Genomic DNA, 27649 nt, shown 5'->3' with positions numbered 1-27649 from the left:
GTCATTAATCAAAATCACTCTGCATCTCCACTGATGATGAAAGAAAAAAAGTCTGTCTACTATCAGGGTGCAAACTAGAATCACTAGGCCATGACTTCAGAAAAGGAGAAAATTCGGAACAAGTTCTAGGGAAAATGATAGGAGGAGAAGCACATCTCTGAACCTCAGGATCCTGGGGCTGACCTTTGGATTTCATGGTAATTTAAAGTAGTTTCAAGGCTACCGTGTGGTATTGCTGATTCCTAAGACCCACAAGAAGTCCTTTTGGAATTGATAGGCTATACCTGGGGCACAGAAACTTGCAGTAAGTTCCTCTCCAGTAGTCATACCATCCAAATATCTTTGAAGTGGAACTTGCAGCGAGGGAAAGGGAAAAAGCCATTACTACAGGATTTCTGTACATCAGAGAAATCCTCAAAGAGATGCCTAAGCTGACTTTAAGGCTGCTTTGTGCTGCTACTATTGCACAGAACAGGATGAATTCCCCCATGAATCTGTCTAATAAATATTCTGAGGAGATAATATTGAATTCTTCTAAGTGTTTTAATGTGGAAATATTTTAAAAGATGTGAAATTCTACACACATGTTATTGGTCTAGTCCTGTCATTCTGGGATGGGTCAGTAGGAACCTACAGCTGAATACATTTGAAAATGACAGTGAGACCAATAGCTAGTAATCAACAACAAGTAACTGGGACTTTCTACAGACTCTACAGGAATCATATGCATGCAAATAGCATAGGGAAGAAAGAACACTAATAAAGAGGTTTAGACGCATTACCTCTTTCTCTGTTGCCACCCCTCTGACTTATACCAATCTCCTTAATGGTTTTTGTGTAAGTCAAAACACCAATTTTTCTAGGCAAGCTTTCTTGTTATGTTTTCTATCTGGTGGCCTGTTATAAATAGGACATATAGTAATACAAGGCTTACTAGACAGTCTCACCAACTTTAGCAGAACTTAAATTTCCATTTGATTAAACAAACAAACAGTTCCTCTCTAATCTTCAGAAAACAAAGTCTTTACACCTGCCCCAGACTGGCAGGCTGCTGAGAAGTTATTTCTCCTCTGTGTTAGCCCTGAAGAATAATGACAGTTTTAATGCCAAAGCTATGAATTATTTCAGGGCTAGTCCCTTTAATGGGGGCTTGGGTAGGGGGTGAAATGATAAAAATATATGAACTCTTTTACAGTATTGCTGGAAGAAGGTCCTATCTATACTTTTCAGCCTATATTCTGATTCATGTATAAATGGTTAATTCATAAAATGATAAATGTCTTATCAAACAACAAAATAACATGCTCAGTTTGACAAGGCCAAAGGAAAAAAAATCACAAATACGTACATGAAACCAGGAGTATTCTCCAAAAGGGCAGTAAATTCTCAATGGATTACTTCTCAGCAGAGATATACCGAAACAAAAACAATGCATCAAATCCAGTCTTGGGGATGAGTCCTGAAATGCACTGATCTCACTGAAGCCACTGGGATATGCAAGGGTCCACTATCTTAAGATCTGGCCTTGAATTTCAAATCAAGTCTTCCATTTTACTTGCAAACACTAATGCCAAAAAACAAGCAAAAAACCCTGTTTCCATCCCTCATGTTTTTCTTGGGGAGATTACCTCAGGCTTGACACTTCTATCCTTGGGATAGATACCAGAGTCTGTATGAAAAATGAAATCTGAGCCAAAATACTCAAGAAATTGAAAAGATAGATTATGAACACAATAGTTAAAGCAATTGCTAATGACACCACTGAAAAAAATGCATGTGTAACATGTGGCTAAATGACCACATCTCCTCTGTCCTTTAGGTCAGAACTTTAATTTGCACTCTAAGGATACCACCGAAGTATTTAAGTAACTGAAAACACATATTGCTTCAAACTGGACCTCTCTTAATCTGCAGCTTTAGATTTTTTCACACATTGATGATTTCATAGAAACATAGAGTGGCCTGGGTTGGAAGGAACTTTAAAGATCATCTAGTTCCAATTCCATATGTGTATGCCCCATTCCTGGAAGTGTTTCAGGCTAGGTTGGATAGAGCCCTTAGCAACCTTGTCTAGGGAAAGGGACCCCTGCCTATAGCAGGGGTTTGGAACCAGAAGATTTCTAAGGTCCTCTCCAACACCGTCATTTTGTAATTGCATGATTTTTTATTGCTCTCATGTTTTCTCATGGCTAGACTGCGACAACCTTTGGAAATATATCAAGTGGTATTAGGACAGATGAATTTTGTCTGAATACAGTAAAGACATGCTAATATTTTAAAGAATTAATGCACCTATTAAATGGTAATAGAAATATCTTTTGACACAGCTTTTTAGAGCTAAATTTTGAGCATAACTTGCCCTGAAACTTTCTGGTCACACTGCTAATGATCTTTTGACAGCAAGGTTAAATGACCAATATAGTAATATTTTGCTTTCTTTTCCTCTGCTTCCTAGCCATTTTTTGATCCACATAAAGGTTTATCTCTCATTACCTGGCTACTAGGTTTGTTTAATAGCTTTTCATAGAGTGACTTTACCAAAATCCATCTGAAAGGCTATATACATTGCATCAATAAAACCCTTTCTACACAATATTTCATTAACTACTATAAATAATTTCGTTGTTTTAGAGAGACAAGTCAGCAGTAATTCACTACTTTAATTGGAAAAAATGACTCTAAACAAAATCAGAAATCATATGCTTGCCATAATTCAAGCTTATAAAATCTTATCTTTCTCTCTTATGAAGTTTTTCTTTACTAAGTTCAGTGAGAACATCCTAGCCATCATTGCTTGCATCATCAGACACAAATAGGGCAGGTCTTCCTTGTAGAAGCCTGATGAAAGCTGTGCAAATCCTCTGTGCTACACTTTGTGACTTCTGCTCCGAAACAGTGGGTAATGTCATGTGACAAGACAATGCTGATATGTTTATACCAGGCTTCAGTGCTGAACACTCATAAATTCACTGCCAGTAAATAGGCAACAATTAATCTGACCTTTCTGAGCCAGGGGACTATAAAATTTGTAAAATTTGTAAAAAGGCAATAGGAAGTTTCACTGCAACTGATTGCAACAACACAGAGATTATATTGTTTTTTTTTTTTCTGTCTGTAAGTGCCAGAAATACTGAGTTGTTAGCTCATTTAAGGAGATCTGAATGTAAAGTAAGGAGATTGGTGGGTGATATATGAGATAAGTGAATTGGAAGAGCTGAGGGTCAAGCATAGATAAGTGATATTTTTGTTCTTATTTTCTGTGTATTCTTTTGGGACCAAAATAGAAAAACCAAACCAGCACACCACTTATTTCCTTTACTATTTTCCTTCTGATATCTTTTTATACAATTCATATAAAAACATAGCAGTATAGTTAAAAACAAGTTTCTGAGCCACAGAAAAAGTACAAAGAGAGATGTAATTACTTGCATCACAACAAATCATTCACAACACAAACAGCAATAACAAAACCGAAACACACACACACCTGTCTCTGTGCAGTACTCAACAGGTACAATCTTATTAGGATGTAGGCTATTAATTCAGGCATTGCATGGGATGAAATTCAAAGCTCAGTTTGTGCTGTTAATCTGCCCCAGTTTGTCTTCCCAGCTGTGCCTTACTGTGTCACAGGATTTCTCCAGGTCTGAGTGCATGTCTGGGGCTGGTGGCCAAGCTGGTCATGCCTGCAGTGGCCACCCTGCTGAGATGCCTTTATCTTTCACAGTGTGCACACCACTAAAGTTCCATTTCTGTAATAAATGTAAGCTGAGTTCTCCTGCCTAAACCTTAGGGTCATTAGTAGGTACGGGATGACTGGCACATGACATTTAGCTCTTTTTTCTGTTTTCCTCCATCCAGCCAGTTCTAGGTTTGTCCTTGTGACCAGGTAAGGAATAGGCAGTGAAGTGCATCAAAACTGATGAGTTCAAAGGAAGTGCGAAGGACCGTGCTAATTTCTTAGCATCCAATTGCCAAAAGTAGGTTCATATTAGCATGCCTACCTTGTGAGCCTGTTGCAGGTTTGCAGTTTGTTGAACTGCTCCATGGAGCAGATTTTATGACCTCCATGTGCTCTCTCTGCAGAAGTGAGCAAGGCAATGTCAGCAGTTGGCAAAGCCCAAAGGATGACAAACAACTTTCTCTATACCATTGTATGGGTGTTTCTTACCCCTTGCTGTGCCTGTGCCTGGGAAAATGAGGAGAAAAAGTGCATGTTCCAGAGCAGAGCAATCCCAAGATAGCTCTGCAGCCTAAAGAGGAGGGAGTAACTCTCAAGAATTATACTTTAGAAACAAACCACCCCCATGTAGTCTGTCTTGAAGGATTGTGTACAATCTGCATCAACACACAATGCTGAATCACAAGTGGCTAAGGAAGGATAAGATTTTGGAGCCTAGAACAAGCCAGTGAGAACTTTTTTATGCTAGTGGAAATCTGAGTATTTTAAAAATAAACCTTCAAAAAACCCCATTTCCATGGATGAAAAAGAAAAAACAAGAATTAAAAAGGAGATTAAGCTATTAAAATTGTGGCGGGCTCATGACTTAACTCTTTTTTCATCTTACCCCTGAACTTTGTAGGTAGTTCTTACTGTGATTGTCATCCTGTTTAAACAAATACATTTAAATATAAAACACATATACACAGGACAAATTACATCTATCAAGACCTAGGAGTAGAATATAGTCAATTGACATTTTCTAGGGTTGGTTGGCAGACTCCTAATGTTAATTCTATGTGTTGATTTATGATGCTAGAATTTAATCTTATCATGGGGTAGGATTGCAGTCACTATAGATGAAGAAAACTTATTCATTTATTTCCCTGACAGATAAAGTTCAGCAGCTAAGGACAACAAGGAAATTATATGCTGAAACTTTTCAGGTTTTCCATTTTTTTTTTTTTTTTGCATTACATCCTTTTGTATTTTCTGTGGGTTTTTTTTTTATTATTATTATTTTCTGTCAATATTCTTTCTCAGTTATTTTGGTTACTAAAATTGTCATGAACGAGAGAATGGGAAATGGGACATATTTCAAAACATAATCCTTGAGATGTATGCATTAAAAAAAAAGAGACATCATTCTGTATAGTCCTTTTTGATAGACAAAATTAAGGATGATGAAGAAGAAAGATAACTGCCATGGAAGAGCAAAAGCATGTACACATACCTCAGATATTTCAGGCCCTGCTTGAGTAGCTCACCAGTAGATTGGCTGGACAGAAAATCCATCTCATTGTTTTTTGCCCATCTGTAGAGTTCCTCTAGAGGCAGAGATGCTGTCTGCCACTCCCTTATGGACAGACATGATCAATGCTTTGTCCTCTGGTGGTTTTTTACACAGTGGAAGAACTGATGTGGCTGATGGTGGTTAAACTATATCTTCCTGACTTTCAGAGTTTTAATAAAAATAATAGATGTCTTTTTCCTCCTTAGAAATTACTTTGATTTTTTATGCTCTATGGATTTTTATTTTAACATAAAGAGAATGAGTGGATTAGTTTATGTAGTTTAATATAATTAATAGAATATAATATAATGACTAAGGCAATCAAGATTTAAATCAGAGAACTAAAATGCAGGAAAAATTTTTAAAAGTTAAAGTATACAGACTTTTTTAGAACATTTGCTCTGTTAGAACATTTGCTCTGTCCAAAAGTTCATAATCCTGACTAGAAAGTAGTTTACACTGGTTATGAAAAAATACAATTTGTTTTTAAAAAAATAATAATTTTTCTGCCTCTGTTTGGTGGAATTGTTATAAAAAGTTATTATTTTTGAATGACAGGAAGTAGTGAAAACCTTTTGCTTGAGAATTGCAAATTATTGCATTAATACAAATACTAAAGCAACCTTAATTTATTAGGCTAAAACTTGATTTAATCAAATACCATTTTTCTTAAAGTGGCCTCACCTTACTTCCATGTATTACTGCAGAAAAGTTTAGGTGTAGAACAATCCTTTCAAGAGTTGAATAATGAAAAAAGTGAGATTTAAAAATGTCTAAAACTCTAATAGATTTATCATCCATTAATTTCTCTAACATCACTTTAGATACTTTTTTCTTTGGTCTTCCATCATCAGTCAATTCCACTATCTCATTCAATGAGAAAAAAAGAGTGCTTTTCTCATCTATTTTATACTTGGAATTTAATATTTTCAGTGGTTGACCACTTGTTCTCCAGTTATTAAAAACTATATTTCTATTCACTTTTCCAGATGGACTTCTAGTTGTCAGTCATATCCCCCCACTGCTAATAGAGTCCTTCCTCATACAGAAACTACCCCATCCTACTAATCTTTCTCAATTTGCTCATCCCTTACAGTTTTTCCCTAAATTTCCTATAATCTAGCAAAATTCCATGTAATGCTAAGGATCAGATTTGTTTATCTTTCTGGTTGCTTCTTGTCATTGAGCAAATATTTGCTGAGAAACACCCTTACCTACAGCATGTGTTTCCTGAGTGGTGGCAGTTAGCTTAGTCTGCATCAGGTATACACTTCTATGTAGCCATTTACTGAACTTCATTTACTATTGACATGTGAATATTTTCTGAAACACTCTATCATTAGAATCAGTTTTGAGTGTCTTAAATTACTCTGTCTCGATTGTACATTTTGTCACCTGACTATTTGCTCTCCGTTTGAGGTCATTTTTTAACACACTGGACAACACTTATGCCAAGGGCCCAGGGAACCTTGCTATTATTAGCTTTTCATTCTGAAAACCGACCTTTTATTCCTACCCAGGTTTTCTTCACTTTTAACCAATTATTAATCCAAGATATAGCCTTCCTTCCTACCCATGACAACGCAATTTCTTTAGAAATCTCTTCTAAGGAACTTCGCTGAATGCTTTTTCAAAATGTAAGTATGGAGTCATTGGGTCACCATACTCCCTAGCTTTTATGACTCCTCAAAGAACTTCCACTGATCTGTGAGAGTGGACTCCCTTGACAGAAGCTCAGTTGGTTCTCCCCTGTAATAGATCATATTTATCTAGATATCTGTTATTTCTCTCCTTTGTAATAGTTTCTTTCATTTACCTGATATGGAAGTCAGACTCTAGCAGTCTGAATCATTTGTGAGGCCTCTTTCAAAGACTGAGAACTCATTAACTGACTTCTACTTCCCTAGCATTGAAACTCATAAAGCAATGTCTCACACATACCTGAGCTGATAGCTCATTGTTTCATGTCTGTGTTTCTTGAGGACTTTTATGAGAATGTTGTTGAAGACTTCAGCCATCTTATCAAATTCCTTAATAGCAACCCACTCCTGAGATCAAAATATTTATTAATTTTAAATTACTCAAAATGGAGAAATCTGGGTGTTGCAAGGCCTGAACTTTTGATACACTAAATAGTAGCCCTAGCAGTAGATCAAATCTAGTTTCTACTTTTTAATTTAAAAACACATCTTTTGGAAATAACAGCTCCCACCTCACAGAGAACATTTTTACCTATTTACATTTAGTAATTTAATAAGCAAGAATATTTCTTTTGATATGGCTGTGGTACGGTATCATACAGATATATATGCAGGCATTTAGCTAGTACATATTTTTTTGTTGGTGAGAAGCTAAGAAGAGAATGGTACAATAACCTCCCTTATATTTTCCTAAGTATCATTGTTGTACTAGTAAGGTTGTTTCTCAAGAGCATGTGTTTTTCAGCTTTTGCTAAACTCCTGTTTTGTTTACTGTATTTCCCAAATCAAAGACTGCAAGTCTTTATCCCAGACTTTGAGAATGCTAGAGGTAGATATTGAATGCATGGAAAAGATATAGTTTTAGAATTCTTTATTAGCCTGCTTAGGAAAACAGAAAACAAATGGAAAACTTCTGTGGTCACCACAGAAGTATAAAAGGGAAATAGGATGGTTGAGAAAAGACAGAGGGCAAGAGTGAGAAATGACCACCATTTATCACAGCAAGCAAAATGAAAGATGAAAGGTGTTCAGCTAACAATATCTTTAACATATATTTGTTTACTGTTGAAAACCAGCTACATGTATATTTGCAGGGAACAATGCATTACAGTATGAAAAATTAATATAAAACTACATTTAAATAACTAATGTGTTGGCACCAGAACTGATGCAGACCCAGGAGGAATATGGTTCCCTTGTTAAAGTAAGTTCATTAGCATAAGAAGCACAAATATGAAGGGCAGGAAGGGAGGAGGGTTCCCATGTTAATAAATATTTACTTCATGATTCCTGAATGACAGAAATCAACAAAAGCTTGGAAGGAGAAAGTTCCAGCAAGCATTCCTACCTTAACTAGAAAATGAAATCAGAAGCTTGAACCTAAATTTTGAGTTTCTTGTTTTCTCTTAGCATGAGTCACAAAACATAAATTCCCCGTAGTTTTGCCTGCAAAGTTTTATTACGTGAGTAAATAAAAATGGCTCCCACTATCCAGACCTTCTTTGCCTATATTGAGGTCAGAATATGTACTTGTTTCTTCTGTAATTTTTTTTCCACAATAAAAAGAAGTGAAAATATTGTTTTTGGTAATGCTACTGTGTATGTTTATAGTACATTTTATTCTAAAAGATCCCTTATGTTTTCTCTGAGAATATGAACCATTTCATCTGCTCCTAAAATACAACTAGCTGTCAAAAGCCTCTAACACTACACAACTCTGGGTAATATCAAGCAATATTTTAAATTAAACAGGTAAAAGGTAAGAAAGTGTGAAAGATGGAAAAGAGTAAACTTTTTCTTTTTCCAATGACTGTTTGCAAGTGGCCAAACACTTGATTTAAGGTCTCAGCCACTGGAATGCTGTCACATATTCTGACTATAAGGAAAGACAGAGAAATGGCTCCAAATAGAATCAAACCAAAAATATAAACTGGTTTTCTTTTTTGGAAGGACCCTTCCTAGGACTGATGTAGCTTCACTTAGGAGCTCTAAAGACAATATGCTCAAAGGTAGTTAACTCCATATTGCTTGGGAGCAGGGGAAGCCTCATTAGTTACTCTCTTTAAAATGCCACTGCTGAAAAAGTAAGTTTGTATTAATGAATGAGATTAGTTAAACTACACATTATACTATGCAGACAGCAGGGATTTGGTTTGCTTTGTGCAGCTGTTGTTACTGGACACACCACTCACATCACACTCCCCTGGCATTAGGGTGGCAACTTATGTAAGGAAGCATCTTCCTTCCAGCAGAGAAAGAGGATGCACCTGTGTCACTATGGACTTGCACCTTTCTGAGTCTCTCTGAGCACCACCATGGCTGGATTGTGAAAGCAGGCTGGAAGCAATGAGCCAAACTCATGCTTTATGGACTTTCCAGCAGTCACTCTCTATAAACTTGCATGGTGTAAATTAAAGGATGTCTTTTAGCCCTTTAGCAGCTAACTGCTGTGAGGGAATTTAATAAAGTAACTTTAATGGGAAGTGGTAAAACATATTTTTGAGCTGAAAAGAAGAGAATTAGAAACATGGAAATGTGTGCAATCTGATTAGTGGCTCTGTGAACTTCCACATGCGTGTTCAATAGAGAAATAGGAACAGTGTCTGCTTCTAAAATAAACACAAAACCCTTTCAAAGTTCAGCTCTAAGACAGACTTTCTCTTTTAATGTCTTTTAGTTCATAACTGCAGTGATGCCCAGCATCTGCTGTCTGTTTTTGTAGCCTACATGGACACAGTAATATCTAAGACCAGTTTTTGCTGTCCAAAGTTCCCTACCATATGGGAGTCAGTAGCCTTTTGAGACAGCTTATAGTGTCTGTCTTTTGAGACTGCTGCCAGTGTTGGGGTTCAAAACATCTTGGATGAAGATGGCCCTCGAGGTGTGCTGGTAATGGTGCCTTGTGCACCTACACACATAGAGGGGGACATTTGCCTTGGCCACCTCTTAGGTAGGGTGGGCACTGGAAAAATAAAACTCAGAAAAAACATATGGAGAAATTTTCAGATGCAACTACTCTAGTCACAGCCAATGTTAAAGCAATTTGAACAAGAGTGGGCTCCAACCTACAGTCCCTGAAATAAGAGGCTCTGGTTGCCGTGAGAAATACATGCTCGGAAATGCACGCTCCCTGGGAGACTTGGGTACCCAGCCATATAAACCTTGCCACAGACACACCAATTGTCAAACATGAAAAATGAAACCAAAGCAGATTCAGAAATTAACCCTAATAAAGGAAAAAGGGCAAGTCTTACTCAGGAATATAGCTATACTCCAGGAAAAAAGGCACCACATCTTTAAATAACTGTGAGATGTAGATAAAGAGTTGGATCTGTGCCAAGGTAAAAGTTGTAAAACTGGATTGATTTTTGCTACAGCTTGCTAAGGGCTCCCTAGAGCAAGGATGCAATGTTCAAATATAATAATTGATAGCCCGAAAAAAATATTTCTGATAAGTGTGCAAATGTAACACAGAGTCCTGTCTGAGATGAAGCAAGCTTTTGTGTCCCAGCTAACCTGAATACTGGGGTGACCCAGATTTGCTTCTCTCTTCCCTGATTGCAGTCACATCCTTCAGCAGGAAAGCAAATGGGCCTGGGCTTTGAACAGGGTATTTTGCTAAATACAGTTGTGGAAAAGTAATTACTCAAAAGCCAGACCAGTGCATATGCAGGGGGAGGGCTCTGGGGGAGGAGGGAATTCGCATTCATTAATAGCACCCCAGCAATCCCTAAGGGAAGAGGAGTTAGTGCTAATCTAACCTCTTTTCAGCCTTCACCTTAGAATGGTGACCACCTCAAGCTCTGTGTATGTGTGTATAAATTGCTTAAGATTCAATTGAACACATTAAGTTTTAAAAAGGATTTAAGTGAAAATTTTCAATAGCTTCTGAAAGGGGATAATTTATTAACTCTGAGTAAATTAAAATCTCAAGCAGGGGTAAAGACTTTAGAGATTACTTTAATACATTTTATATGCTTTCAACAGAAGTGTTGCTTTAAATGGTCCAAAAATCAGCTAATTTTGTCCTATTTAGTAAATTACCTCCTAAGGCTGCAATGTTACAGATTACAATTGCTAGAAAAAGTTGTGCCTTATCAAATAGGAATAAACTGCATTTTTATAGGTTTAAATATAACACTTTTTTTCCCTCTGTGTTCATAATTCAGGCTGGTAAAATGCTGTGTTAAAATAATGCCAGGAAGGGAGTGTATCTTTTACATTCTTTTTAGGTCAGATGATAGTGCAACAGAATGTCATGGCTATATCTCCCATATACCACACTAGCAATTTAGAGTCTATTTTGTCTTTGAAATCAGACATATGATCAAATTACTCTGGTTAACTGTCTCATAAATGCCTGTGCAAATGCTCTTAGCCCATGGCACACTGAGAGTAATTTGGCTTAGGTTAGCCCCTTTTCACTGTGGGCTAACGTATGTCACATTATCTTGTATTTGTAGTGGACAGTTACTGCCGTCTTGTTGATGTGCAATAACATGCTGTGCTGAGCCTATTTGATTATGACTGAGTCTTGAATTTGTCTATGAAACCACTGGCTTCCAGGTTTAAGGTCTCTTTGGGGAGGACGGCAGGAAAAACATTGGCTCTGAACAAAAGTCATGCACATCCATCCTTTACACAGTCAACAGGCTGCCTTTCAAGTCGTTTCCATTACAGCAAGAAACCATACTGCCTGCTCAGCAGAGAAGCTGGCTTCGCTTTAGGCAGCTCTATAGCTATCAGCAGCTGGGAAGCCAATGACTACATTTCAAAACCAGAAATCAGTTTACACAGGGACAAGGTTTAGAATTACCGCTCTTGCGAACCACAGAAGTCAGCTGTTCCATACATCATTGCCTTAAGGTTGTTTCTGCTGCTCATGAGTATTTTTGTGGCAGCAAATATAACAGTGAAAGAAGTGAGACTGGAACTTGATTGTTCATTTTGGAAAGGTTGAATGGTCTCTGAGATGATTTTTTCCTGGGCCACCTGCTAGTCTTTAATCTGCTCCTGGGAAGGATTTGGGAAATAGTAGACATCTGGGAGGTGGTGGTGGGGAGGTGTTATAACTAGCCAGTCCATCTCAAAAGAAAAGCATATGAATGAGTGTCACTCTGTGCCTCTTTGCCTCACTGTGGAATTATTTTCTTCTTTTCCTCTCTCCCAACCCTAAATCTTGTCCATCTCTATGTTTTTTAGTGGTTTTATGTTCTTTGGCATCCTGGCTCTTGCTTTTGGGCAAGAGCTGTCTTCAGCTTTCACACATTGGACTCTCAAGGATCAGATAAATCCTATAATGTATTGTGGACTTTTAACCCCATAAAATGAAGAGCTTGAAAGAAAGTAGTGGCCACATTAAAATAACTAAATATAAAGAGATACTAGAACATACTTGGCTGTATATTATAGAAGGCAGTAACTTTTAGGGCCCAACACCCTAATATTGGAGACTTAGAGACTGAGTTTGCAGAATGCTTACAAGATTCTTTCACTTACTTTTTAGTGAATTTACTTTCCAATTTTATCTAGGATTTAACAGCAGTAATACAAATTTAATACGGACCCTTTAAAATTATTCACTGACCACTTTTCACACTTATTTTATGAAACAGTCAAAATATTTTTCACTCCTCTTAAATTTTTTGGATCTGTAAATAGTAACATTTATTTTTATCTTCTGTCAACTATTAGAAGCTTTCAGGCTGGAACACATAATGTGCACTTGCTTCAAGAGATAGTGAAGCACAGAAGTGTCAAATAAACCTAATATTTCAAGAGACATTTATCTGTCCCTGTGGTCATGGTCACTAGGAATGTGTCTGACTAGCAAAAGAGAAAGGGTGAAATCTTATTGGTTTCAGTGGGATCAAGGTTTCAACCAATTTGCTTCTTCCTATAAATAAAACCTTATGAGGACTTCTAATGTGTTGTTTTAAGCACATTCAAAGCTGATGTAACTTTGTCTTTCAGTATTTTTCCCAGATGTTTGTGTATCTATCAATATCCCTAAATAGGTGCTATGTTAATTACTCCAACAGTTTTGATTTTTTGAAAGTAGAATCTAATTTTAGAAAACCATTAGATAACTTAGAGTGAAAGATTCACCAAGTAAATGGTGCTTTATAAATCTTCCTGTCTAGATGGATGAATCAAAAATACAAGATTCTGGTTTTATTTTTACTTACCCAGGGGTTGAGACTACCATGAAAACCAAATGGATATTTTTAAGAACAATGAGATAAACCCCATCTAATTGCAATATTTTGAATTTTTTTTCTGCTTACTGAGGGTACATAGCATATGAGTTTTTTGCTAGATATAATATACTCTCAAATACCAAACACTGAGAACCAGAAAGCAAGGCAAGACCTAAAGATAAATATTTTTTTTTAATCTGCATTTATTTGAGCTATGGTTGAATAAAATATTGGGCATATAAAAGTGACAGTACCTTCTAGGCTAGTGGATTGCACAATCTGGACTTTCACAGCTACAGTATTTTCTCATGCATGTGCTACAGTAAGAATACTAAAAGTACCTAGATTTAAAAGCTGATGCTGACAGAGCATCTAAGTATAGATGAAATACTCTGACACGCATGAATTATGCCTTCCAACGAAGTGTTTTGAAACTAAGTGCAAAAGCTTTCATTGTCTACTTGCATTGATGTAAATCAAAGGAACCTTTTTGGGGTGAAAGCTTAACTATGTAGATATCCACAGTAAAACTGAAGAGAGGGTGATGACAAACTTGATTTGATAGAGCCTTAAACTCCTGGGTGCAGACACAAAATTATGTCGAGTCACTTTTGTCTTCAAGAAATAATTAATAAAGACACATATTCAGGCTGCAGAGGTCTCTTGAATTCTTTCTTTTGATGTCATCTCTGCTAGAGGCTGTGAAGACAAAAGGCAAAATTTGTGTTTCTTCATTAAAATGGACAAAGCCATGTCCAAATAAAGTCCATCGGAGTTTGCCTATGCTGCTGTATTAATAATGGCAAGAATATTTACTTTTGTTCAGACATAGGAATTTTGATCCTCTATCATGCTGATTTTCCCATTATTCCCTGTTTTCAGACATATCTTCAGCAGACTTTGTACCATCAGACAATGCTATCATGACAAACTCTATGGCCTGCCACATGTGTAGTCACTTTCTTGGTATAACAGTCACCGTTCTTGTTGGCTCCAGCACAACCCTCACTGATGTCAGACTCTTTGAACTGACATAAAGAGAAGCTTTAGGGTCATGAAGACATTGTATGGAGTCTAGAGAAGAGCCAGGGTCAAGAGTTATTACTTCACAGGCCACACCTGCTCTAGACAGCATTTCACATTGCTCTAGAAGCAATGTGAAAGCAAATCAATCAATGCCACACAGAATACTGCCTAAAGTTCATAGGGGAGGATATTTTCTACCTATTTTCAGATTTTAAACTACAATGATGGGCTGTAAAGTTAATGCAAATAATAGGAAAAGTATATGTTCTGACTCTCTTAGTTTTATTTTAATACAGTTCCACTTCCTGCAAAATACGAGGCAAATGGCACTTAGATGGAAAAACAGATGAGCAGGTTTGTCGTTACTGTAAGACAGTTGTAAAAGTTATCTCTGAGAAAAAAAGAGGCATTCAGAAACTGGTCAGGGTCCTAGTTGAATGTAATGTCGTTTTGAAGCCATGTCCTTTGCTAAACTTGCCCTTCTTACTTTTTTTTTACAGAGGCTCTGACACACATGACATATCAGTGTGGTTATATGCATAGTCACATTAATTCATATTAGCATATAAGCATGACACAAGTTGTGCATTTTTAATGCAGAATGCTTCCAATAACCATCATTAATAACACTGTCTTCAGTACAGGAGAGTAAGGCCACTCCTGTGTTACTTATGCCTAGGATTAGATTTCATCTCACTAAACTTTAGCTGTCAAGTTTAAGCCACTCACCAGAGTCTTCCTTTGTAGCCACTAGAGAGAGAGAGAGACCTCTCCAAAGAGTGGTTCCTTCCACCTCTCTTCGATACCTGTCTATGGATGGGGTGAATCACCCTTCATCATGTGCCTATCTCTCTCCATGCTTAGAGAGGGAGTCAAGCTGCCTTTAACGTACAGATATCTAACAGAGACTTCTAACTTATAGATAGTGAAAGTGAAATGAACCCCACCTCCAGCATACTGTACTTTAAGCAGTTCTCTGCTTGTTGTAAAGAGGATTGAGAAAAGATTTCTCTAAGTGCAAGCATGATTTTGTAGCTGCTGCTAGGAGTGCTTTGCTTTCTACTTTTGCCTCCCTGAGATGCTGACAGCTCTGATGTTAATAATGGAGCACCAGTTGGGCTTCAGCGATTTGCAGAAAAAAGGCGAGTTATGTAATTTTTTTGGAGGTAATAGCTGCACTTGGAAAGAATTGGCCTGAAACTGTCTGAAACTGAGAGAATCTTCCATGTTAAATTAGTTTAATTTCAGGACATTATAACCATGACTTGAATAAATGAAAAAAAAATCTAACCTATTTCATGTGCTGTATTAACTATCTGCATTTGTTCGTAATATTCTTAATTATGTCAATTTGAAAATTTCAGCACATCATTTTCAACTGTGAATTTTGGGAGATTTGACAATCTACTACTACAAATACATACTTAGTTGAAAAAAGCAACCCACATACCCTTGTGTGATGATAAAATAACATTTCATGAATTAGACAAATAAATTTTGATGTTGATAAATAGAATGTCTGCATGATCTATCACCTGATGCTCTCCCAGCATCAAGTGGGCCTGGATTCATCCTTGCTTTGCTTCCTAAACTGCACAAGTCTTTGTGTACATTAAAAAAAAAAAAAAAAAAAAAAAAAAAAAAAAAAAAAAAAAAGGATAAAGCAGTTTAATTTGAGAAATTACTTCAGAAATACGAGAAAACTGGTCTTGAAAGGAAATACTCTTCATGAGGTCACCAAGACTTGTAATTTAATCACTCATTTTGCAACAATCAGTATTTTTAGTGTCTTAGCTTCAAAAATCCTGTTATTACCTGGTAATAGCTGTTTTTATTAAAGAAAAAGAAAAACATTCCTAATGGTATTGGCTGCAGAGGAAAGTTCAAAAATATGAGCTGTAAAAGCTTAAATCAAGAAGGTGGAAAGTGAAAAAGAGCAATTAATGTAGCACTTTATAATTTTTGGAGGCTCAACTTGATTTTTGTACTAAAGTACAGACATCTGTACTAAAGTACAGATTTCCCATAGGATTTTCTTTTCAGGATCACAGTTGTTGATGAGTTTCAAGTGAGAGACAGGGCTGTGTGATAAATTCATGTTTGCCCAAGGTGTCAAGCTAAACACCATGCATCCCTCTAGGTTCAGGTATTTTCCAAGACAGGGATGGATAAACCTGAAAGTGTTCTTGCCCATGGCAAGGGTGTTGGAACAAGATGGTTGGAAGGTCCCTTCCAATTCTGTGGTTCTGTGATTTATATGGGGCTTGCTCCATTTTGTAACAAGGTCTTTGAATCAGAGTTTGCAGAAAACTAGAAGGGTAATCTGTCCTGAACTGAGATGCTACAAAGAGCTGAATGTCATCATAAAAGAAGGAAAACAATCCAAAAGTCTTCCTGAAAAAAAAATAATTATAAGGCACTTCACAGTGTTTAGATCCTTAAATGAAATGCTTGAGGTGGAAGGTTAATTTCATAAGGTGTCCTGTCTAATCCATAGAAAGGGTGAGACAGTCCTGTAAAACACCATAGTGAAGTTTCTGCTTTGAACTGGATATTGAGAAAGCCTGCTTTTCTGAAGGCATCTCTGTGTCCACCACGTCCTTCTTCCTGGAGCATAATGAAGGCCTCATATTGAGCAATGCTCCTTGTTCCATTAATTTTATGTGTCACTGGTGTGGGACATGTGGTGGGAAAGGAACAGGAAAATAAACAATCCCAAGACCTGTGTGGATATGGCTATGCTCTGCAATGATATTTTTTGCTCCAGAAGTTATTGAAAAAGAGCTCGCTTTAGGCATGTATTTGGAATGACAGAATGTTAGGGGAAGGAGGAAATTTGGAAAGCTCTGCTGTTCTGACTTCAGAGACCATATATGGAGGAAAAGAATATTGTTTCGACCAAATTCATAACTGGCTGGTACCTTCATTTAGGGTTTTTGAGTAGCTGGCCTGGGCTATGCTGAATCTCAGCAATCATCCAGGAATGTGAGGTGGAAACCTACTGAAGACAGATGTCTCTCACTTAGAGCCCTTGGTGGCTTGATCTGGGCTGGATGCCAGACGGCCACCACTCCAGGTACTCTATAACTCCCTTCCTCAACTGGACAGGGAGAGAAAATATAACAAATGGCTCATGAGTTGAGATAAGGATGGGGAGAGATCAGTCACTGGTTACTGTCAGGGGCAAAACAGACTTGATTTGGGGAAATAAACTGCATTGATCATCAATTAAAATCAGAATAGGATAATAAGAAGTAGATAATAAGTAAATCTTTAAAACATCTTCCTGACACTCCCCCCCCCCCCCCCCCCCCCCTTCTTCCCAGGCTTAACTTCATTCCCAATGCTCTACCTCCTTTTACCCTACAGCTGTTCAGGGAGATGGGAAATAGGGATTTGGTCAATTAATGTTGTTTCTGTCACTACTTCCTCCTCATGGAAAGGAGTCTTATCCCTGCTCCAGCATGGGATCTTTGCCACATGAGATATTTCCCTAAGAACTATTCCAGTGTAGGTCCCTTTCCATGGGGTGCAGTCCTTTAGGAACAGACTGCTTCAGTGTGGGTTCCCCACAGAGTCACAAGTGCTACCAGGAAATCACGGGCTCCTCTCTCCACAGGTCCACAGATCCCCACCAGGATCCTGTTCTGGTGTGGGCTTTCCATGGGGTCACAACCATCCACCTGATCCAGTGTGGCTCTCCTCCATGGGTTCCAGGTGGATCTCTGCCCCTGCATGGACCTCCAAGAACTGCATGGGCACAGCTGCCTCACCATGATCTTCAACATGGGCTGCAGGGAAATCTCTGCCCCAGGTCCTGGAGCAACTCCTCCCCCCCCTTCTGCACTGACCTTGGCATATGCAAAATTGTGTCTCTCACATATTCTCACATGACTCTTCTCTGGCTGTAATTCCTCCTGCAAAACTGGCTTGGCCTTGGCAAGTGGTAGGTCCATCTTGTAAACAGCTGGAATAGGCTCTGTCAGACATGGGGGAAGCTTCTGGAAGTGCCTCAGAGGAGCCATCCCTATAACTCTCTCAAGTACCAGAACCTTGCTGCACGAACCTAATACAGAGACACAAAAACCTGAATGGTCAGGATGTTCATGAAAATCACATGTACATTCCAAGTTTGAAAATGAAAAGGAATTTTGATAGCCCCTCTTATTGAAAGATTTGTCATGTTTTTTTTTTTAAAAACCCTATTCAACTTGCAATTATACCACACTACAATTAACATGCACTCCTCTTGATTGCTGAACTTTGGCACTGGTGCTACTATGTATGCTTAGTGAAGTCTATTCCATATCAGACTCTCTTTATTGCAGTGAAGATCAGACCCTGCATTCTGCAAAATGTAATTTTGTTTTACCCAATAGATTTTAGTTTAGAAACACCTGGGTAACTGCTGTTTTTAGGTTAAGCAGTCCAAAATCTGTGCTTGGTTGGAAAAGAAAGTTCAGGATTAACATGCTGTTTCTGCAAATCCATAATCAGAGCAGCTTTGTAGCAAATAGAAGATTAGGAAGGAAGCCATATCATGTACAGCATGACCCAAAACAGATGCACCTGCAAGGTAAAGGACTGAGAGGGTTCTGCTTAGTGAATTAGGATCCCATTGTGTGATGTGTCTAACTTTCCTGGTTTTCAGTTTCACCTAAAATATCCTTCCTCCCTCCCTCCCTTCCTTTTCTTCCTCCCTCTCTGTCTCCTTCCCTCTCTCCCTTCCCAGGTAAAAATTTGACTAAAAATTTGTTTTGGAATTCTCTTAAAAAGAGACTAGAAAGGATTAAAAGGAGAATAGAAAAGATTCAGGTCACCAAACATGTTTCTTGTGACGTTCTAGGCTGTTCAAGTTGTCTGGCTTATGTAACCCAGGGATCCACTCCCTCTGGAGGCAGGCGAGGATGCCCTGTTCTCTCCAACTGCCACAAGAACACTCAAATCTCCTTCAGAGTGTTTTTACCTGGTATTGTTCCAGTATAGCTACACACAACACTGTATCTTATTCTGGAATAATTTTCATGTGAGCTATCATCCTAAATTGCCTGCCACAGACAGCTTGGTTAACAACCTAATCAATGTTTACCTCAAGACATTATTAAGAATCATTAGCAATAGAAAGGAAAGGCTAATGGCCATCTATGCAGGCCCTGCACGGAAATGTGTGCAACAGGTTTTGGGAACAAAATGTGGAACTTTCAATGTGAGAATTTCATTGGTTAAACTAAGAATAGGATTTAAAATCAGTGTAGTTGAAACACTGAAGTAGGTAGTGCCAGCTCTTTTAAATCAATATAAGGCTGCCAGAGCTTGGTTTGACTTACACTGCATTCAAAATAAACCAAAATAAGATGCCTGTAACCCAACATTAATCTGTTTACATAGAGTTTTTACTGAATTAATGAAACTGATTTTTAATTGATTTAAGTCAAAACAGTGCTAGAACAGTGCTAGAACAGTGCATGAACAAAAGTTTAACCGGAAAATGATTTATTGAATATGTATAGTGCAGGCAATGGTGGTGGCTATGAGAAAGAAAGAAATCAGGATCCAGACATCATGAAAAAACCTGAATGGATTTGTCCAGGCAGTATTGTGCAATATCCAGATGCATAAATGAAGGAAAGAATATTTAGATTGTAGCCTGTTCCCTACATAATATAAAGTCCCAACACATAAATATAGAACATTAGATGCACAGGCAGATGGCATAAATATGGCAAAAAGGATGAAAGTTAAAAATGGATGCATGGGGAAATGGCCTAAACTAGAAAAAAGGGCTCATGTCCCAAATGGCAAAGAAGCAAGAATGTCACTTGGAATACTGCTGTGGAAACCAATACAAGCAAATACCGCAGAAATGATCTTACCATCCTACAATTTTTTCCTCTAACCTTCTTAAAAGTGAGCTTTTTCTGGTATTGTTTGCGATTACTTTTTTTTAGACAAAAACTGTTTTACTATCTAGAATATCTCAAAAAATGAAGATGTTCTCAACACAAAATAAGAACTCGTCATGAAAAATATAAATGCGCTTTCAACTTGAGAAGGGAATCACTTCATAATTTACACTATCTCTACTTGAAAAGAGAAGAACTTCGCTACTCATGAGTTATTGGTTTTCCCCTCATCATTAAGCATTCCTTGTCTGTGTTTCTATCTATTTAGTGCATGTTCTTCACACTCCCTTGTCAATGCCCTTAGATACAAGGGATATATTTGAGACTTAGTGCACAAAGAACTTTCATTTTAATAAACAGCAAATTAGAGGCACTGCATTTGCCTGTATATGTGCTGTACCAGAATATTAACCTCTAATGTGGGCTCATCCTACTTGGATAATATTTTGCCCACATCCTAACACTGTTTTTAAACATTTGCAAAACAATTAATTTATCTCTTGAAGGGAGTGCTTTGCTGAATTTACCTGTGACAATGTATGTAAAAGAGGATACATTAAAATGAAACCTGAAGTGTTATTGTAGACAGGAAGCTGTCAAGTGATATGAATTGCATATAGCATATTCAGAAATGTGTTTGCCCTATAATGTTTTCTGTGTCTCTAAACAAAGACAAAAACAGGTATAACTAGCCTGATACCGTTTAGTTATGTAACAGATTGAGGGTTTGGGTTTTAGTCACTGAAAATGTGATAAACAACATTGTGCATTAATGCAGAAAACAGATTGAGCTTTTTAATGGTACATCAAATAAGACTTTATTAGCATCTATTAGGTTCAACCCAAAGCCCGGGAAATAGCATTAATGAGCATCATATATCAGTCTGTCTGTTATTAGATAACATTATCCCTTAAAACTAGCAAGTCATATAGTACTTTATACTTTTTACCTTTATCTTTAGAATTAGCTGCTCACATCCTCTCCTGTTACACTGGCCTTACTATTAGTAATAGTGAACCAATTTATAAACCCATTAGTGACACTTTTTCCCGAAGATAAAAACAGTCAAAATTATCTGGCAGCAATTAATCTTAATGGCTGTATGCAGTAAACAGCAATGGGCTAATTCCAGCTCTGTCAGCCCCATCAAACAATCCCACATTAGGCAGCTTTTCACTGATCCATTAAGCATATTCAGAACAACAACAAATTCAATGCTGAAGGCATATGCACTAAACATTACAACAGTGATCTTCTGAAGCCATCATTATCTCTTAAATAGTACTTCCCCCATGTATTATCATTATGCTGTACATTAGAAATACTTTGATTAAACTCCCTTAATTCATAACAGCCAGCTGCAGACCATTTATGCAGTTAATCTCAACACAACAGCTATTGAGGAAATATAACAAATGAAGGCTGTAAACTGGAAGTCATTACTATAAAAGATACTGGTTTCCTAGCCCTTGTAGTGCAAAGTGCATGGCAAGATTGTGCTTTAGAATGACAGTAATGCAGACAGAAACAACTAATGGCTTTCCACATGTCCTGCAACATATGCAGCAGGAGTTGCAGCTGTAAAGATGTGTGCAGGAGTGACCTGACAAACTGTCAGCATGAATGGCAAAAACATCCAGGAGCCCCATGTTCAAAGGACCAAAATATCACATGAGACCCAGCATGCAAACTGCAGCCTCTCCATGGCTTTGCTGTCTTCATCTGGAGCATTCTGCAATTGGTCTGTTTGAAAGAACAACTCGGATTTCTTTCTCTATGAAGCTTCAGTTAGTAGCAATGACACTTTGAAAGACTACAGACCTTTAGTTTCCTTTCCTACAAGTAATAGCTGTTTTGAGAATTTTATTAGACTGTTTTCTCTTTAAGATATAATGGATATGGTGTGGCAAGAAAATTTGCATAAAGCTTTCCATGGTGATGTAAACAAAACAATATTATCAGGATGGGAAAGAAAACAGTAACTAATTTATGTTTCTACTCTGACCTGAAATTCAGATGAGGTATTCTCATTTAATAACATGAAAATGTTAAATAGATAAAAGTTGATGGTATTTTAAGTTTTCATCAAGTGCATCCCATAAAAAAATATGTATTAGAAATTCACTCAGAGGATTTCATGCTGCATGTGAAGGAAAAACAGGAGTTAAATTTGTGTTACTAATCTAGATTGTGCCCTTTCTTAATTATAAAAATACCCCAAGAAATCTGTGGGACTTGGATACAGAAAACACTTTCACAAATTCTTTACTTGTCAAGTGTAAAGAAACTATAAAAATATTAGTGAATAAGGTCTATGTGTTTTACAGTTCTTCACTATATATAAATAGTTTATTTGATTTTAAAGATATAAACCACAGACACAGCGTCTACCTTGCAATGAAATGATCAAATAAATAAAACTTCAATTTGGCATGAGCTGCCAGTTCTGATCTTAGTTCCAGCTCTTAAGTCCAACTCACTTGAAGGTGGAATGCAAAACCTCTATAGCACCTTCAGGACCTGTGCTAAGGATCAGGCAAAGGCTTGAAAGAGGCAACAACACCCTCCAGAAGGCCAGAAAACTCAACTTCCTGACATTTGGATAAAATCAAGGTGAAAAGTCTCCCTACAAGACCAATTTCATACTTCCATTATTTTCTCAAGTTCATGCACTGCTGGAATATGTAAGGATGTAGTTCTCCACCCATTTATGTGAGGAGGCAGTGCTGCATACCATGGTAGATGTTCTGTACTGCCTAAGCAGCCAATGCACTTAAAGTGTGAATTTTGCAAAGATTGATCCATCCCAGACTTTTAAAGACTATCCTAGTATACTGTCTTTCAGAAGGAAAAGAATGGACTTGTGCTTCAGATGCAGATTTCAAACACAGGCACTTCTCTTACCTCCACAGCAGCTTGCCTTATGATCTTAGGTAAGCTTGACTGCCTTTCTTTATAATGTTGATAAAATGACTTTTCCATGTGGCAGAGCTGTTGCCAAGACAAATTGGTGATGTTTCCAAGTGTTTGATCAGAAAGTTGAACAGAAAAAATAATTTTTACATAATTTCCAATGCGGCATTCTGATTCTTGGCTATCAAGGCTGACTCTCATGATGAGAGTCATACAGGACCATTAGCTACCAGCAAATCTGTCTATAACACAGATCTATGCTGGACTGTTGCAAAACCAACATGGGCTCCCAACAAGTCTGACCAGCTTCTGAAATTATGAATATAAGCAGAAATGGCTGTGGTCCTCAAGAAGGCAAGTGCTGAGCTAGTAGGGCCTATATCCCTACCTGCATCCTTCATTGCTATCACTACAGTGGGCAATCTGTTTTATAGTAAGCAGCAGTTAATAGGTAAATTCCAGGAAATTGTTTCTCTATGTCAGTCTAATTCATGCTGTTCTGAGGCTGGATGCCAATATTTGGAAGTAGAAAAGGGGAGTTTTATCTTTAGCCTATTTCATGTGATCTGGAGATAACCTAAAGCAAGCACTTGAAAACCAAAAATGATGCTTTAACCCATCAGAAAGTAAAACCTGAGAAATTATAATTCCTATTTTTTTTTTTTCTTTTACACTGAAGCATTTCTAGGTACAAGAGCTTCAGACAACAAGGAATTTTAGACACACTGCTGAAAATCATGGTCTTAGCAGAGTCTGGACACTTAGGAGAAAGGCGTCCTCTGACTAAGGATTTCTAAGAGTGAAAATTTTCAATTAGGTGCCTAAACACAGTTGAAGTTCCCTACTGAACATAATTCTCAGTGTTTCAGATGTAATTCATATGTTTCTTGTACATGAGCCACTAATTTGGGAAGAAGTAACTTTTCCCAAACATAAAGAGAGACTGAGTCACCATCTTCTCTGGCAGTCAGAAGGATCTGTGATATATGTGACAATTATAAATTATAAAGTGTGCCTGAATCATTATATGCAGCTATCTTTGTCCAGTTTCACATTTTGCTTCCTTTTCCAGCAGTACTTGTTTTTTAACAGCAGTGGAAAATGCCATAAGAAATGCATTTTCAATAATTTATTTCATTTTTTTTCAAGATATAATGTGCTTGGATTTGAGCAAATCCAAGTAGGTAAGGGCTGAACTTCAGAACAAAGATTGTTCTACCCTTCTCTTCCATAAGGCAGAGCAACAGAATTTGTCACCTCACAGAGGGCCCAATTCTGAGTAGTACTGAGTAATAGATACTTTGCAGGTGATAATGAGTACAGGTAAAATGACACATTATTCTGTTACTACTTGCTTGCCCCAGTAAAAAAATTTCACTGGCTTGCAGTTTTACCAGGCAACACTACTTTTTTTTCCCCTCGGGCTTCATATGGCTGATTTCAGAGGAATATATGGCTATGTATATATGTTTCAAATGCAGCAACAGGGGAACCACTCTGCTTACTTTCCAAGGACCATTTACTAATCTTGAATTTAGCTAACCAAGCAGTGCAGCAGGGAGTTTATAAAGATTCTCATAATTCTGCCTAGCACACGATCCAAGCACAGAGCTCTTACTGTACGAGTAGAATTTGTGACTAAAGAGGAAATATACTTGCTGAGCTGCTAGGAGGATATGGATTATTTTAATTGTAGATGAATTTTAATACATGGATTTTATTTCAAATTGTGGACATTGTCTCTTCTTATTATGACAATGTATGAACAGTCAGATGTGAAACAAGCTGTATATTATGTCCTAGTTTTTCACAAAGGGAATATAATATTGATGAGTACTACAAAATCGTTTGGTCATGCTATGACATATTTTTCCTATTATTGCTATATTTCAAAGGGGTTAAATGTGATCTCCAAAACCAGGATATTATCCACTTCCCTCTAAACTAACTTCATGTCACCCAACAGTGGTAAGGAACTTTGAAAAGATTGTATCGATTTTACTGATAAAATTCTCAACTCACTACCTAATTTAGGGCTGCAACAAAGTGTGCATAAAAGTAGTCTGAACTGTTCATAGAATTTTTTTTTATTAATGGCACTAATTGATAGCAGAAGAACATGACTTATATGTTAAAAGAGTGCATCTCTACTAAGAGACAACAGAGAAGTATATTTTTCAAGGTTTATTTAGTTCACTTATTTATTCAAGTTTGGTTTTGCACAGAAAATTCTATTTTAAGAGTTAAGTGAGACTTTGACAGATGATCCAGAATTGTCCACTTTTATGATTTTTTTCCCTGCTTCTTCAGTCCTTTTATACATTTGGAAGAAGTTCCACATAAAAGATTTTTTTCCTTCTGTGGGACTATTAATGTGTGTAAATTTTAACCAGGTCCAAGTATGTGGTGACAAAATGTTAGGAAATCAAGTCTAATGTGTGGTTGAGCAGTGCACAAAAGTAACTCTAGAAATCCTAGGAACCATACTGATTTATAGAAGGTTGTGCTAAAGAGTGTGGGGTTTCTATCTCTAAGGGATCAGAATATAAACAATGAAATGGAGAAGTAGTTTTCAGCATTTTTGTATTTTGAGACATCTGAAAATGTTTTTACTGGAAAGGAATACACTTGAAATATATTTAAACTTGCAGATGATAAAATAGCTTTTTCAGGGATCACTGACAGGAAGCCCAAGGATGCCCAAAGAGTCACAGGCTGTAAGCAAGAGATCACTGAAATTAATAATACCAAATTATCTACCCTATTCTAGGTTTGGCATATTGTCTTGAATCTGCCTTATTAATTATCTGGACTTATATTATTATGCTCCTTACATATCTGGAAATGCCCAAAAACACAGAAATTTTTTTTTTTTTGGAATTTCATTACATCTCATCTAAGAGAAATTATATTTTATGAAGACAATAAAATGAAAACACAATTATTTCATTCATATATAATGTGTCAGTAATTTATAACCAATTTCTCAATGACCATGCAGCTGCATTCACTGTAATTTAAAAAAAAAAAGGTTCGTATAATGCTCACATAGTCTCTGAATGCATAGCATCTTAATAAAGGAAGAGGAAGCCACCAGAGTAATTAGAAAGGTACATTGTAGTGCATATAATGGCAGAAGGATGTTTGTATTATAGTCCAACACATCATTAAGGATACAATTGTTATTTAATGTGGCACAATCATCTTTCTACTCTTCATGAAACCCACTTAAGTAATTACTTTTCTTAGCTCATTGGCTCTATGAACTGACAGTTTAGCAAAGTGCTATGTCTAAAGAAATACTGAATCTCCATTTTTATAATACCCTACCTTTTTAGCTTGACTGTTACTGCTTACTTGGACTGTTGCTGCTTACCTGAAATGGCCATTTTCTCATGTGAAAAACCAATGAGGACAATGGGAAGGAGGGGGAAAAACTGGAATGGGGTGGAGAGAGAGGAAAGAAATACCAAAACTTACAGGGCTGTTTAAAATATGTAAATATTAAATGAAAAACCTCAATTCTTTTTTCTCTACATTATGCTCCTTTCCCCCAGTCTTATCTTCTAAACATATATATATATATAAACATATGTCATATTAATTGCTTGTGCAATGTTTAATCATTTTTATTTCAGTTAGCAGCAGAAAAGCAGCTCAGTAGTGCAGAACCTTGAGTTGTTACTAAACTGATTTTAGGAGGAATAGTTTTACAAAGAACAGTTTTCAAGATATAGGAGACTACTGTCATGTGAAACTTAGTAAATGGACATTAAATAACATTATTTTACCTTATAATATTTTTGCATTTACTAGTGCAATAATATAGGGGAGAAAATATAATTCATATACTCAAAGCTCTTTTGTTTTTTTCCCTGTCATGCATATTTTAATATAAAGTTCAAGACCATTCTGCAGGGCAAGCCCAAGATTTAGCAGACACAGCACTGAAGTGCAACATTTAAATTACCCAACAGAATACTTTCCTTTTTTTTTAAATTTTTTTTTTATTTTAAACTTTAAGCTTTCTTTCAAAGGAAGTTGTTGTCTTCGTGTTTGCTAGCATTACAAGAAGGTAAGTCTGAAATACCTTTATCTTATTTGGTAGATCTATGTTTGATGCTCTTTGTTTGAATAGACATGTCAGCTGTATTTTACCTTATTATATAAAAAAGTTTCAGAATTTAATTAAGGGTCAAGTACCCGCTGCAGATAAATGCAACAGCTAGAGCATATTTCTGATCTCTCTGAAGACTGCAATCATGAAAATTATTATCATTGAGTAAAACTGGTCTCAATGATGGTGACTGGGAGATGGAATCTGTGTTAGTCAGCCATAATTTACATAATAATGGGTTCTGAGTTTTCATCAGCACCTTTTGTTTTTACAGTGCTTACTGCTACAGTAAATTGTCAAAATGTCATTCCTATCCAATCAGCCAGAAAATATCAACAGTAAACAAGGCACAAGAAGAAATTCTCTGATTTAAAGTATGGTGGAGGAGATAGTAAAACAGGACACTGGAATAGTTGTAGCAGTCTTATTCTGTTATTTTCAACAGCACTGCTGAACAGCTTATGAAAAATTACTTTTTAATGAAGCAATGCCACAGAGGCAAGTGATGTCATTAAAAGAATCTCATCACCCAGTTAGATAACAGGTTTGGTTGTA

The 27649-nt window shown here is 36.9% G+C and overlaps 1 long non-coding RNA gene across 7 annotated transcripts in view; it reads right to left on the bottom strand.

The window, feature by feature from the left end:
* The window catches only part of LOC110474669 (uncharacterized), a 409027-nt gene that overhangs the window by 97725 nt on the left and 283653 nt on the right, over nucleotides 1-27649 (bottom strand). Inside the window, exon 6 of one of the 7 annotated variants that reach the window (XR_014949695.1) lies at nucleotides 18012-18226. The exons of the other annotated variants lie outside the window; for them this stretch is intronic. This is a non-coding gene — a long non-coding RNA (uncharacterized LOC110474669). The remainder of the gene's footprint in view (nucleotides 1-18011; nucleotides 18227-27649) is intronic. 7 annotated transcript variants of the gene reach the window in all.

Source organism: Lonchura striata, chromosome 1 (genome assembly GCF_050655825.1).
Source record: "Lonchura striata isolate lonStrDom1 chromosome 1, ASM5065582v1, whole genome shotgun sequence".
NCBI lineage: Eukaryota > Metazoa > Chordata > Aves > Passeriformes > Estrildidae > Lonchura > Lonchura striata.
The sequence above is the reverse complement of the archived record's forward strand: the minus strand, read 5'-3'. Positions and strand labels throughout refer to the sequence as shown.